Source organism: Trifolium pratense, linkage group LG2, assembly GCF_020283565.1.
Source record: "Trifolium pratense cultivar HEN17-A07 linkage group LG2, ARS_RC_1.1, whole genome shotgun sequence".
In the NCBI taxonomy this organism is placed as follows: domain Eukaryota; kingdom Viridiplantae; phylum Streptophyta; class Magnoliopsida; order Fabales; family Fabaceae; genus Trifolium; species Trifolium pratense.
In genome coordinates, this window is record NC_060060.1 from 58826246 (window position 1) to 58840475 (window position 14230).

Below are 14230 nucleotides of genomic sequence, written 5' to 3' on the forward strand. Positions count from 1 at the left end.
TGGAATGTCGTGGAACCAATCCCCGAGATAGAAAAATTTATTCATAGTACAAAAAAGAAAAATCTAAAAAACAAAAGGCAAATATTAACATGTGCACCTAAGACACATGTTAAGAATATAAATATAGAAATATTTTCTCGAAACATGTGTATTATATCTTTTAAGCATTAAATTCGTTTATAATATTAAATGCAAATTTCTAATTATAGAAACCTTAACATGTGCCGTATATGCACATGTTAACAGCACCCAAAAGAAAATTATGGCCGAAGTTATAGCCATGAAAGAGTATGCAACTCAAACCGTTTCGGAGCCTCACTCTTGTATTGTGAGGCCAACAGTTGAAGTTACTTATTTTGAACAAAAGCCTTCACTACTTTCTATGGTACAACAAAATCAATTTTCTGGTTCAATTATCAATGATCCTAACTTGCATTTTTCAATTTTCTTTTTACTCTTGTGATACTTTGTGATCCTCACCGAACTTTAGATCAGGCCGGTGATAAAGCGGTGGAAGTCGCTGTGATAGGAATTTGGCAGGTGGTCTAGCTGGTTGTGTTTGGTGGTTCACACACTCCAACGACCAAGTCTTCTTTGGCAAGCAAAATTGGCTCAAATAAGGAATCAAATTAGAAGTTTCAATCAAAAAGAAGGGGACAATCTCTATGTGAACTTTGGGAGAGACTCAACAATATGTTAAGACTTTGTCCTCATCATGGCCTTGTATCATGGCTCATTGGGCACATCTTTTACAATGGCGTTACAACACAAGGATGACGAATTATGTCGCGGGTGTTGCTTAAATGAACAAAATGTTGGGTCACAAGTGGCAGTCGGGGATCATTTACATTGGGTTTAAGAACAACAATACAAGTGAGTTAAACACTACACTTTAACTAAAAACCTTAAGGTGTTAGGTTTATGGGTCCTCTCACTTATAAAGTGTTCGACTTCAACTTTTCTAAGCAATGTGAGACTTAACTCACACTTATTGCCACAACAATCTCTCTCCCTCAAGTGTGAGTCCTCCAATTCATTATGTTCTCCCTCAAGCGGAGGCTTTCTTTCATTCATACACTTGTACCGCCGTTGATGTGCTCAACGGTAGGGGTGAGCATGAACCCGAGATCCGACTCGAAACCGATATAACCGACAACACATTGAAGCATTCGGTCGGGTGCGGGTCGGGTCTCGGGTCAACAAATTGCAAAAAACGGGCATGAACGGTTGCATACGGGCGGGTGCGGGTCTCTAAAATTCTATCTCTCTATAACCGAAACCGACCGAACAACCATTAGATGGAAATTAATTTTTTTCCTTCTCTCCCTTTCAATCTAATATACTCTTCTCTTTGTTATTTTTATCCATCTTTGTTATAAGATAAAAATATTATATTTTACAAAGCTTATAATTAATAATATAGTGATAAAGAAGGTGGGAAATATATTCTAGATCTATTTTAATTTCTACATCTCTTCTACTTAATATTTTATTGTCTTTAGATCTACATATTGAAAGAAAGTAACTGCATTTTACCCTCTTTGTTTTTTAATTTACTTCGTCTATCTTTTGTTGCATTGTGTACGAGGTATTAAACTATTCGAAAATTAGGAATTTTTGGATAATGGATGAGTTTTAGATGTAAACAAAGTTTCGATCTAACCCGTAATAACGACCCGTTCAACCCGCCACCCCTATGACCCGAACCCGAACAAACCGAAGATATAGACGGTCGGAATTGAGTCCAAATTAAATGATTGCGGCTTTTATCGATTTAGTGATTTTCGGCCCGAACCCGACCGAAACCGACCGATGCTCAGGCCTACTCAACGGGACCCGCTGCCTGACCACCTTTGTCAGGAAGACTTTCGATACAAGGAGTCGATCGAACCATCGGCTCTGATACCACTATTGGGTCACAAGGGGGCAGCTTGGAAATCATCCACATTAGGTTTAAAAACAATAATACAAATGAGTTAGACACCACACTTTAACCCAAAGCCTTAAGGCGTTAGGTTTATGGGTTCTCTCACTTTATATAGTGTTCAACCTCCACTTTTTTAAGTAATGTGAGACTTAACTCACACTTGTCACAACACAAAAACATGGAGTAAGCTCATGAACTAATAGATGAAATGGCGCAAAACCATTTCCAATGGACATGTAAAAGATCGACACAACATAAAATAGTTTTTCTATTCATAAAAATAATTATTAATTTATTAATTTACCGACTTACTGTATAGGTACATTAATTTAAATTTTCGAATGTATTGTAGATCAGAGTCCTATATATTATCTTTAGGCTTAATTGCACATTTGATCTCTTATCTTTATTTTAGGTTTTAAGTTGGTCCCTTATTTTTTAAAAGTTTCAAACTGGTCCCTTATCTTTTCTTCCGTTTAATAAGTTATTCCCTCCCATCAATGTTTTGTCTAACACCATTAGATGTGGACACGTGGCAAACAGTGATGCACGTGGATTTTTTGCCACGTCATTTTCTTTTAAAAGATAAGGGACCAACTTGAAACGAGAGTGACTAACTTATTAAACGGAAGAAAATATGAGGGACCTTTTTGAAACTTAAAAGATAAGGGACCAACTTGAAACCTAAAATAAAGATAAGGAATCAAGGTAAATTCTAATATGGACCACTTTATCAAGTGGTCCATGGTGGACCAGTCATGAATAACATTATAACGAATACGAATTTTACAAAATCCACCGTTGGATTCAAAGTTTATATCATATAGATCATCCATGGAAAAATTTAGAAAAATTGAAAATCATTTGATATGTTATTGAGACACATCAAGATTAACGGTTTATTAAATAACGTAAATCTTGATGGGTCTCAATAACATATTAAATGATTTTCAAAAAAATTTAAAAAATTTATGGATGATCTATACGATATAAACTTTCAATCCAACAATGAATTTCGTAAAATTCATATTGGGTAGATCACTTGCCCACGCTGGACCACTTGTGAAGGTGGTCCACCGTAGCATTAGCCACATAAACAAACTTTCCCTTTAAATGATAAATTTGTAAAAATAACACATTCACCGTTAATAAATTTAGGGTTAATACAGTTTTCACCCCTGCAATTTGAGCGAGATTTGGTTTAGCCCCTTTCAAACGTCAGTAAAAGTCTTACATTGAATGGAAAAATAAATGGATGTTGAATAATTTATAATTGAAAAACTTATGCACCTATTATTTTAAGATTTTGGATGAAGATGTAATGTATAATCCATTTATGTGACTTTTCAAAGTCTAATTTAATATCTAAAAAGATGAATTTTTCTTATATTTTGTACGGAAGGAGTAGACTTATATTTTTGTAAACGTCCAACCAATTATTTCACATTTTATTGTTAAGCATTGCATCATTAATCATATACGCTATATGTCATGTGTTCGATCCCCAACTCATTGTATAAAAAAATAGGTATGCAAATGCAATATGTTCAGTAGTATTATTTGTTTTTGCTTATAAAAAAAAAATGTTCAGTAGTACTCTAGAGAGTTTTTTTTTTTTTGTTGACAAGTACTCTAGAGAGTTATGAATATGAATTATTAATGGGCCATTGTATTGAAAATCTATGTTGGGTATGAGGGATATAACATGTGAGGATGACAAAAGAAAACGCAGAAATACTAGACAAGTTGTTGGGGGAGATTAGAAGGGAATATTTGGGAGAATGAAAAGGAATTAAGAAACTAACAAAGGAATTTTTAAATTATAGGGTTTACATTGACAAATATATACAAGCAAACAAACAACCCTTTAGGCCCTCATTATTCGTCTCTATGTGTCACTATATATATTCACACATTCTGGTCAATGGGTCCATACCCTAAAAATCAATGTTTCTTTATCACACTATTATCTTAACAACCGTTTATTTATTGCTAACAATAAAATCACGTAATATTGCTTATTCCCTATCTTTTTATAGAAAAAAATTAATGTTTAAATAATATTTACAAAAATATTTATATTTATATTATCTTAAAAATATTTGCAAAGACTCAAAATCAATAACACTCAAATTCAAAATCTGTCATTTTATTATGAATAGAGAATATGGGTGATCATGCACACACATTATTTTTACTTAAAACGATGATTTTCATTCATTTGAATTTGTAAATTACATTGATCCAAATCATTAGATATACAAAATCGCTAAAAATAAAAAATAATGAATTTATGAACAATATCACAAAACCGAGTTAATATATAGTATAAAACGGTCTAATTACAAGCCTGCAATTGCTGAAATGACAAACTTCAAATGTTCGAAATAGTCATGCATCCGAATCTGCAACGGTGGATTTTGTAAAATTTGTATTCGTTGAAACGTTATTGAGCGGTGTAACATTACTCTCAAATGTTACACCGGTGTAATTTTATCTCTCCCCAATATATATATATATAATGCTTATTGTTACGAAAAATCAACTAACGAAATATGCGAAATGATCTAAGCCGTATATTTAATACCAACACACCGCTTGATTTCTGCTATTGAAGGAGATAATATATTTTGATGTATCTAAAGCATGACACCTATATATTCTTGCCCTTCTTGTGCAATTTATGTCGTACTATATAGCATTATTCTATATATCTTTTATCTTTTATCTTTTACTAGTAAAAGGAAGGTTGGGTTGCTAATAATCAAGCAATGTGATGATGTGGCACTCTATAAGAAAAGTTTACAATTTCTATTAAAACATTTTCATCATCTCTTTTTTAAATCATTTTAATTATCAAATTATCACCATATACAATTATCGTAAAAAAAAAAAAAATTCTTACAAATTATGGTTACCAAATCCAAAAGTAATTTCTTTGCTTCACTAATAAAAAATTTATACTACTTTTTTAAAAAGATTGTACTAATGCAAAATCTAAATTAATAATTTGACATTTAACAATTTTTATTAATTTCTTATTATCCTATTCTTTTTTAAAATAATTTCAATGAGTGTTTTGCATAGTAGTTAATATTAGAGATAAATAAAAGTAAATTCTTTTATTTGTTGAATTCTTTTATATTTATTTCTGATTATTTTTTATCTTTTCAAGTTATAATTACTAAAAAATTATTATTATAGAGCAGGCTAATGGATCGAAATTTATTTGTTGGTTATAATTCATACTCCAAATCAATGATTCATTTTTGTTATTTTTTTGTTCACAATCAATGGTCTATAACATCTTTTGCCTTTGCATTTCCCTCATCTACTTTATTATGTAACTCTCAATTAATTAATAGTATTTGTAACCACAATTTAGTGTCTTTGTCCAATTATCTCCAAAGCATATATTGTGTGCATCCTTTTGTTTCCTTCACCTACTTATATTAATTAATTAATAATTGAATAATAAGTATATGTGTGCACCCCTATAAGAAAAATGTTATGAAAGATTAATAAAAAAATGAAATTAAATAAATTGTTATGAAAGATGAAACAATTACCTCTTTTAATGTTGGTTTTTTTAGTAGGTACTAAGTCTTTCATTCTTCTAACTTTTCAATCTCATACTAATAAAAAACGGTTGTGTGAATTAATTATTATATATGTCTTATGTACAACCCCTCCTCATACATATATGGGCATGTGAAGTTTCTATTTCAAAGGGTTATTAGTATTTTAGAAGAATGGTAATTTTCTGAAACTTTTGTGATCTCATTGTATTTTTTCTTTTTCTTTGTATTCAACGAATGAGATACTATTGTTAATGTTGCAAGCATATTTTATACATTTATTTCTAACAATAACTAGCACTAACAATTCGTGTTTGATGCGAAAACTTTACTTCTCTTTTACCATCTTTTTACGTATGCGTGGTGTAATTAGTACATATTTTATATACCGTATGCTCTTTATATTGATTGAGCAATTTTGAAGTGAATGATGTATCACTTCATATATATTGTGTACTCTAATTAGTATTTTGCCAGGAAAAAATATGTTGGGAATGCAATGGTACCTGCAATCAATTTGAAAACAAGTTTTGCTCATTGTGATCTTTAGTTTAGTTAGTGTGGTAATTAATTCCACACATGTTTTTGATGGATCGAAAAAATGAATATGTATGACAATGATAGGATGATAAAACACAAAAACATGCATGGATTTGTGTATGAATTTCTGAATGATATTCGTTTTATTGATTTAAATTTCTTGAAAATATTTATATTTTCAAGAAATTGCCTTATTAGAATTCGATAATCTTTTTTTTTTGACAATATAGAGAATTGTATAAAAAAATGTCGATTGTATAAGAATATATAGAGAATTGTATAAGGAAATGAGTACATAAAATATATGAAAAACTGTCGATTGTATTAATTGTAATAATGTGACACATCTAAAAAAAACTTCTAAAAAAATTGCATTCTAATAAGCACTACTAAACTAAACTGAAAATCCGAATAAAAATTATTAAATAAAAAAAGACAAAAATGAGGGGACAAAACTCATAAAAAAAATGAGAAATATATATAAAAAAAAATGAATTAAGCTTACTAAAAAGAAAATAAATAAAACCGCTGGTTAAAAATATTCTAAATTTCTGACCAATAAATATGAGATATAATTTTACCAAGTAAATGTTTGAGAAGAAACTTCAATATAGAAATCAATTTATTATTAGAACAAGAATCATCTTTTTTATAAATACTACGGGTAAACCCGTGCGTTGCACGGGTTCGATTAAAATATATAATTAAAATATTTTTATAAATGAAAAATAATAGTTGTGATAATAATTAAGTATAACCATACATAGTTGAATATATAATAATTTAAAATATGATTATATTTAATATTAGTATATGTATAAATTTTTTAAAAATATTAGATTTTTTTATTGATTTATATCGTAGTTTTGTTTATATTGTTTTAATGTAATAGAACTTTGATAATATCTTATAAGTTTGAAGGGATGCATCATATTCTATTTTAATGGTGTAGTCGTATGAGATTTTAACTTTCTTTATATGAGTTGCAATTGTATAATCACATATCACTCTGCGTTTTATTCTTGATGTATCATTTATTTTATTTTTTCAATAAGAGTTGGAGGAATGCATGCATACATGCTTTTTTTTTTTATCACATAATCTCGTTTTTTGAAAATTACATATAAAATAGCATAAACGCTTACTCCCTTCCATGCAATTTAAGTTACTACATATAACTTTTCTACTTACTTCTCTCTTTTTTTTATAAGTCTCTTCTCACATATTCACTTGGTGAAAATAATATTTGCTATTTGGATGTTGATTTCATATATTTGAATTTAATTAGGTTTAATAATAATAATTATAATTCATATTCAACAAAGGAAGGCTAATTACAAAAAGAAAAAAAAAACTACTAAAGTAAAATAAATGGAAAAATTAAATCTAAAAAATGTGGCTCACATTAAAAAAAAATCACATTATGTTTAATATGAATCTATTAAAAATTATCTATTACAAAATAACCATAAAGTTAGTACGTACTACATATTAAAGCTCTTAACGACAGTGTTTCATGTTGACAATAGATACATAGTCAATACCTTCAAAAGAAACAATAGAATGAGATCATAACGTATAAGAATATTATATTGCAAATTAAAATTTTAAGTAAATTATATTTTCAACACATTAAGAGTCAAACATAATTGATATAAAAAAATGAAGAGAAATAATACATTATTTTTTCTATATATTACCTCCCAAAAAATTTCTCTAATGGTGATATCTAAGATGCACAAGCACAGTCATGCTTTAGAGCTGCTTAATGAATCCTAGTAGTACTCTAGAGCTGCCAGAGTTGAAGTCCATCATCATATAGCTATCTTACAATATTGGTCGAAACTTATCATCACTAACTTATGCAAGTTTACCGCAGTTTCTATAAGCTCTTATGCGAGATTAATTAACTTTTTTACCCAAACACTCAAAGTAAGTGTGAACAATATATAGTATGAAAAAATTGTATAGAAGTGTGATCTATAGATGTCTATATTTTTAATTATTGTCGTGATATATTCTAAAATACTTAATACAATCAATTTGAGATTTCCATTCACATTCTTATCAACTTAAAATGCCAAAGAATAATCACTATGTTTAGTAGAAAAAGAAACAAAGTTAAGAGCCATTGTTTTTAAAAAATTTATATAGGGTTCAAAATAATAATGCATTATGCTTAAGGGAAGATATATGAACACAAAGTAGTAATTCACGACAGTAGTGACATTGACAGTCAAAGGTATGATATCCCTGCAAAAATTACACAAATGAGTTTCTTGCCATCAATACACAAATTGACGTGTTGCTAAATCAAAAATATGTGTTATTTTTTTTTAACATTACATATACAAAACCCTTAGTTTAAGTATAGCTAAATTACTTACGTATAAACTGACGTATTGCTAAATCATCACAATTCACATCCCCAAAATCTGTTCCATTGTTATCTTTGAACAATTTGAACCTTAACAAAGTAAGAAAAATGGACATGAATATTAAAAATAGAATAAGCTTTAAACTTGAAAACACACCAAATAAAACCTACAATATGAATAGTTGAATACCTAAACATGTATGACTCTTTTTGCAAAAGTCTCAATATATATATATATATATATATATATATATGATAAAATCTCCATGCTAGCTAGTATCTATATATACTTACTATGTCTATGGTTTCTTAATTTTATGAACGTATATGTTTATTATTGGAATTCTTTGAGTTATATAGCATAATAACCTCCCTAATTATATTTATTAAGCTTATGTATTCATTTCATAAGGTGTGGGTAGATTGATTTTCCGTATTCTTTTTCATTAAGTTGATGTCATTAGCAATATTTATTACCTTTTAATATAATGTATTAATTTTTTTAGATTTAATTTAATAAATTAAAAGAGATAATATTAAGATTTTAACAAAGATTGAAAATATTTTGTTAGAGTGCCACATCATCACAATGAAGGCCTAGGAGCAATTCAACCTTTCTTTTACTAGTAAAAGATGAGAGACTTTAAATTGTATGAAGGAGTAGAGTAGATAGTTATAATTTTTCAAGAAAAAAATGAAAATCATCAATTATCAATGCTCATACGTCAAAATATAGTGTGTGTGTGTGTGTGTGTGTGTATGTGCTCTGAAATTTACTAAAATTTCCAAAATTATTAATTTGATTTAAATAATAATAATTTAACTATTTAAATAAAATAAGTACATATTCTAAAGTGTTAAAAAAATGTGTAAGTTACGCCTCGAAAAAAAATAGTGAGATATTTATAAGAATAATATCACTTTTTTAAGCAAATAATAAGTTGACATGTTAAATTCTTCTAAAATACTAAATTTTCTTTACCTGAGCCAAATAACTAAACCTAAATTCAAATATATGAAATTAGTATCCAAACTTATATCAACAAAAAATAATAAGTAAGTAGAAAAGTTATTTGGTACTTTAAATTTCATAGAAGGAAGTAAGCTGTTACGCTATTTTATACGTAATTTTCATAAAGAGATCACGTGATAAAAAAAGTATGTATGTATGTATGCATGCCTCCAACTCTTATTAAAAATAAAATAATGGATACATCAAAAATAAAAAGCAAAGTTACATGTGACTATACAATTGCAACTTATATAAAAAAAACTAAGATCTTATACCATCACACTATTAAACTAAAATATGATGTATCCTTTCAAATTTATAAAATATTATAAAAGATCTATTATATTAAAATATAAACAAAATTACGATATAAATCAATAAAAAATCTCATATTTCTAAACAACCTATTTTTAATTTTTATACATATACTAATATTAAACATAATCATTTTTTTTTTATAAATATAGAAACATAATCATATTTTAAGTTAGTATCTATCTTTTAACTATATGTGATTATACTTATCACAATTATTATTTTTCATTTATAAAAATATTTTAATTATATATTTTAACCAAACCCGTGCGTTGCACGGGTTTATCCCTAGTATATATATATAAAAGATTTGTTGTTTTTAAATACCAAAGAAAATACATAGAAATGCTTGGTCCATACAACAACAAAATACCACTTTTGCAATTAGTCTTTGAATAATGCTATACAATACGACATAAATTGCACAAGAAGGGCAAGAATGTATGTCATGCTTTAGATACATCAAAGTATATTATCTCCTTCAATAGCAGAAATCAGACAGTGTGCTGGTATTAAATATACGACTCAGATCATTTCGCTTAGTTGATTTTTCGTAACAATAAGCATTATTGTTATATTAATAGAAATTTCAACACACTTTTTTCTAGAAGATATATGCTGCAAGAATTCTCTTCAATCTTTTACATGGGATCACAATTTCACCTGCACCTTTTTAATTTAATCCTAGCAAATCATAAAATCTCAACTCTGCTTTGCCTATAAATAAATAAATAAATAAATTTCTGCGTTTTAGCTCTTATTAAATTGGGAGAAATTTTTCAATGGTTTTCGGAGTTTTATTACATAATGGACATTTAAAAATGAAATAAAATATCAAAAACTACCAAAATTTGTCATTGAGGTTGCCATGGTCGTGATCAAACCACAACAGGCCGTGCCAACAATTTATATAGAGTCCTTGGCTCCTACTTTAGCTGCCACATGATCGTGGCCAATTTCTCACTGGTTGTGTTAGACTCTCAGGAAGATCAAAAGTGTGACTTTTCATGTTTTCAGCTTCTAGTAACCGTTTCTTAACCTTTTGACTACTACCCAATTTGATTTATATTGATTTTCCACTTTCTCTTCATTAAGAGACCTTTCACTTATCATTAATCAAGTCTTGATAAATAAGACATCGTATGCATCAAATGGTCTCATTTAATTTCTTCACATTCCAAGTTTTTACTCCTAAAAATACAAAATAAGCATAAACAAGCAAATAGTTCTCATAAACTTATATAAAAGTTTAGTTTATTTAAGTAAAATACTACTAATTATTAGACATATTTTAGTGCGTTCAATAGTAACTGTCAGTTGTTTAAACAAGGAAATAATAGCAAGTACTTAACTCCATATTATAAGCATACTATCCAAATATATCTCACTGTTACCTAAGCCACATTACAACCTTAAAGATCTAAAAAAGTGTATTTTTGTTGTATTTTGACTAACCACTAAGAATTAATCTTTTCATGTCTATGGTTGCGTGAATACCCTTGCAAAGACCATCCACCACCAATAGGAACAAAATGTGTTCATGCAACATACTCCCTCCGTCTCAAAATATAAGCAAAAGTGGGTCAAATAAACTTGATGTATTTGGTTAAAGATTTGGACCAAATACATTCACTTTTGTTGACCAACTTTTGCTTATATTTTGGGACGGAGAGAGTATATCATAATATTATTGATGGTGGATGGTCTTTAGATTTTTTATGAAGAAAGCGATCTCTTTAGGCTTTCTTTAAAGAATTTTGCATCTCTAACAACGAAAATATAGTCTTTCATATATTTAATATGCAAATTCAGGGAAATTCATTTTTCAAGTACAAAGAGATCCAATAATGATTCCTTTGTATTTTTTTTCATAAACATTTTTCCATTTTTTATCTTTATCTAAATTTGATGATGGATGTATGAGAGTTGTCATCATTTTGACTTCATTCTTTTTGTATTTTGTTTTTTGAAGATGTTTGATATACTTTTGTTGACAAATAAATATTCCATTTGTTTCTTATTTGATTTGTAAACCAAGAAAATTTTTAATTCTCCCACATTTCAAATTCACATTGTATGATATTCGAAAAAATTTCACACATTTTTTTCACCTGTTGATCCAAAACTAATATCATCAACATATACTTGAACAATTAATATATCAGACTTATTAGTTTTTTAAAAAGAGTTGTGTTAATTTTTCCTCAAGAAAAATTGTTTTTGATATATAAATGTACTTTAACAGTCATACCAAACTCGTGGAGCTTGTTTAAGGCCATACAAGGCTTTTGTAAGTTTGACACATGATTTTGTTTCTTTTCATTTTCAAACCAGGAGGTTAAACGTAAACTTCTTCATTTAGAAATCCATTTAAAAAAAAAAAAATTTAACGTCCATTTGAAAAAGATTATTATTTTTGTGAGATGCATAAGCTATAAGAATTCTTATTGTTTATAACCTTGCAATTAGGGCAAACGTTTCATCGTAATCAATACTTTCTTATGATTATACATTTGAGCAACAAGTCTGGCTTTGCCTTACCTTCTTCATCTAATTTGTTTATGAAGACTCATCTCGGGAAATAGATTGTCTTGTGTCACTTTTATCTCCCATTAAATCTTAACCACTCACTTTTTTTTTCTTCAAGTGTTCGACAAAAACATAATAATTGAATTATCACTTTATTCTCTACAGTCATATATCCACCGGAGACAATCCTTTCCCCGCATCTTGTTCCTATTATTGTACTCCCTCCATCTCAAAAAGATTGTTTTTTAAGGTTGTTCCACACATATTAAGAAATGTAATGATTGTTAAAAGAAATAATATTTTTACTAAATTGCCCCTATTAGTTATATGTTTGTTTCCTTGAGAATAATGCATATAGTAATTATTAGGGGGTACGATTGGAAAGTATTTCAGACAAATTTTTTTCTTCCTAAAATGACAATTATTTTGGGACGAAGGGAGTATGATCTTTAGGGTGCGTTTGATTCGTAAAACAACAAGGATTGGACATAACAGTACAGGACATAACAAGGACAAAATTGTAGGACGATAATATTTTTATATTCGAAAATAAAATGGGTATTTTCATTTTTTTTATAGTTGTATTGTGGATAAAAAGTTGTCATGTGATTCAGTGAGGGACGAAAAATCTTGTTTTTGTCCTGTCCCTAACTACCTAATTTGCTACCTAAATTCAGTGAGGGTACAACAAACGGTGGCAGAGATGTTTGCTTTAGGGTGGGGAGCGAATGGTGAGGCATGGGAGTGGCGGAGGCAGTTGAGGGCATGGGAGGAGGAGATGTTGGGGGAGTGTCAATCTTTACTTCTTAACATTTCCTTGCAGGCTCTTTCTACTGACAGGTGGCAGTGGCGCCCTGACCCTGACACAGAATACACCGTTAGGGGAGCATACCAGCTCCTAATATCTCATGCTTTGATTATTATGGATGTTGCGGAAAATCTCATTTGGCACCCTCAGGTTCCTTTGAAGGTTTCCATTTTGCGTGGCGTTTATTGCGTGACAGGTTGTCCACGAGGGTGAATCTGGTTACTCGTCGGGTTTTATCTCCTACAGTCCACAATTGTGTTTTTGGATGTGGTGAGGTCGAGTCAGCCCATCACTTATTCATCTCCTGCCGGATTGTTGGCTCTCTTTAGGATTTAGTGTATTTGTGGATTGACATTCCTTTGGTGGATTTTACTACATTGCGGGATCACTTTGTTCAGTTTACATCTTTAGCGGGTGGTTCTCGAGCGCGCCGATCATTTTTACGGTTCATCTGACTTGTTTGCGTTTTGGTAGTATGGACTGAGAGAAATCATCAATTATTCACAAGCTCAGCAGACACGCCCCGTATTTTGTTGGACAAGATCAAACTGTTCTCTTTTAGGTGGTTGAAGTCGACGAACATTACGTTAGCTTCAAACTACCATAGCTGGTGGTTTAGTCATTTGCTTTGTTTGGGCCTTGTATGATTTGTTTATGATTTTATTTCTCTGACTCTTTGTAAATTTTTGTAACCTACCTCGATAAGTCTTGTGCTGGGGAGGCTGATTGTGTTAATATATCTCAATTTGGCTTGTTCAAAAAAATAAATAAATAGGGTATAACAAATGTTGTTCAGTCTTTATTTTTTAGCAGATCAAACGCACCCTTAGGGTTTGGAACAAGTGTCCATACTATATTGGGTAAATCAATGTTTACCCCTATAAGTTAGCAAATTTGATTTACCCCATGTAATTTTTTTTTCTTCTATTTACCCCCTACAATATAGATTCTCTCATTTTACTCCCTAGACTGTAATTTTTTATGACCGTGTATTTTTTATGACGTGCACATGTACACTAATTAGCATTTTTTATATAAAAGTAAACAAAAAATTCAATAGTACGGTCACTCTATGTTTACTGTTTCTACACTCTATGGTCAATAATAATGTAAGTATACTTATACATTTCACCCCGTTGTCTCC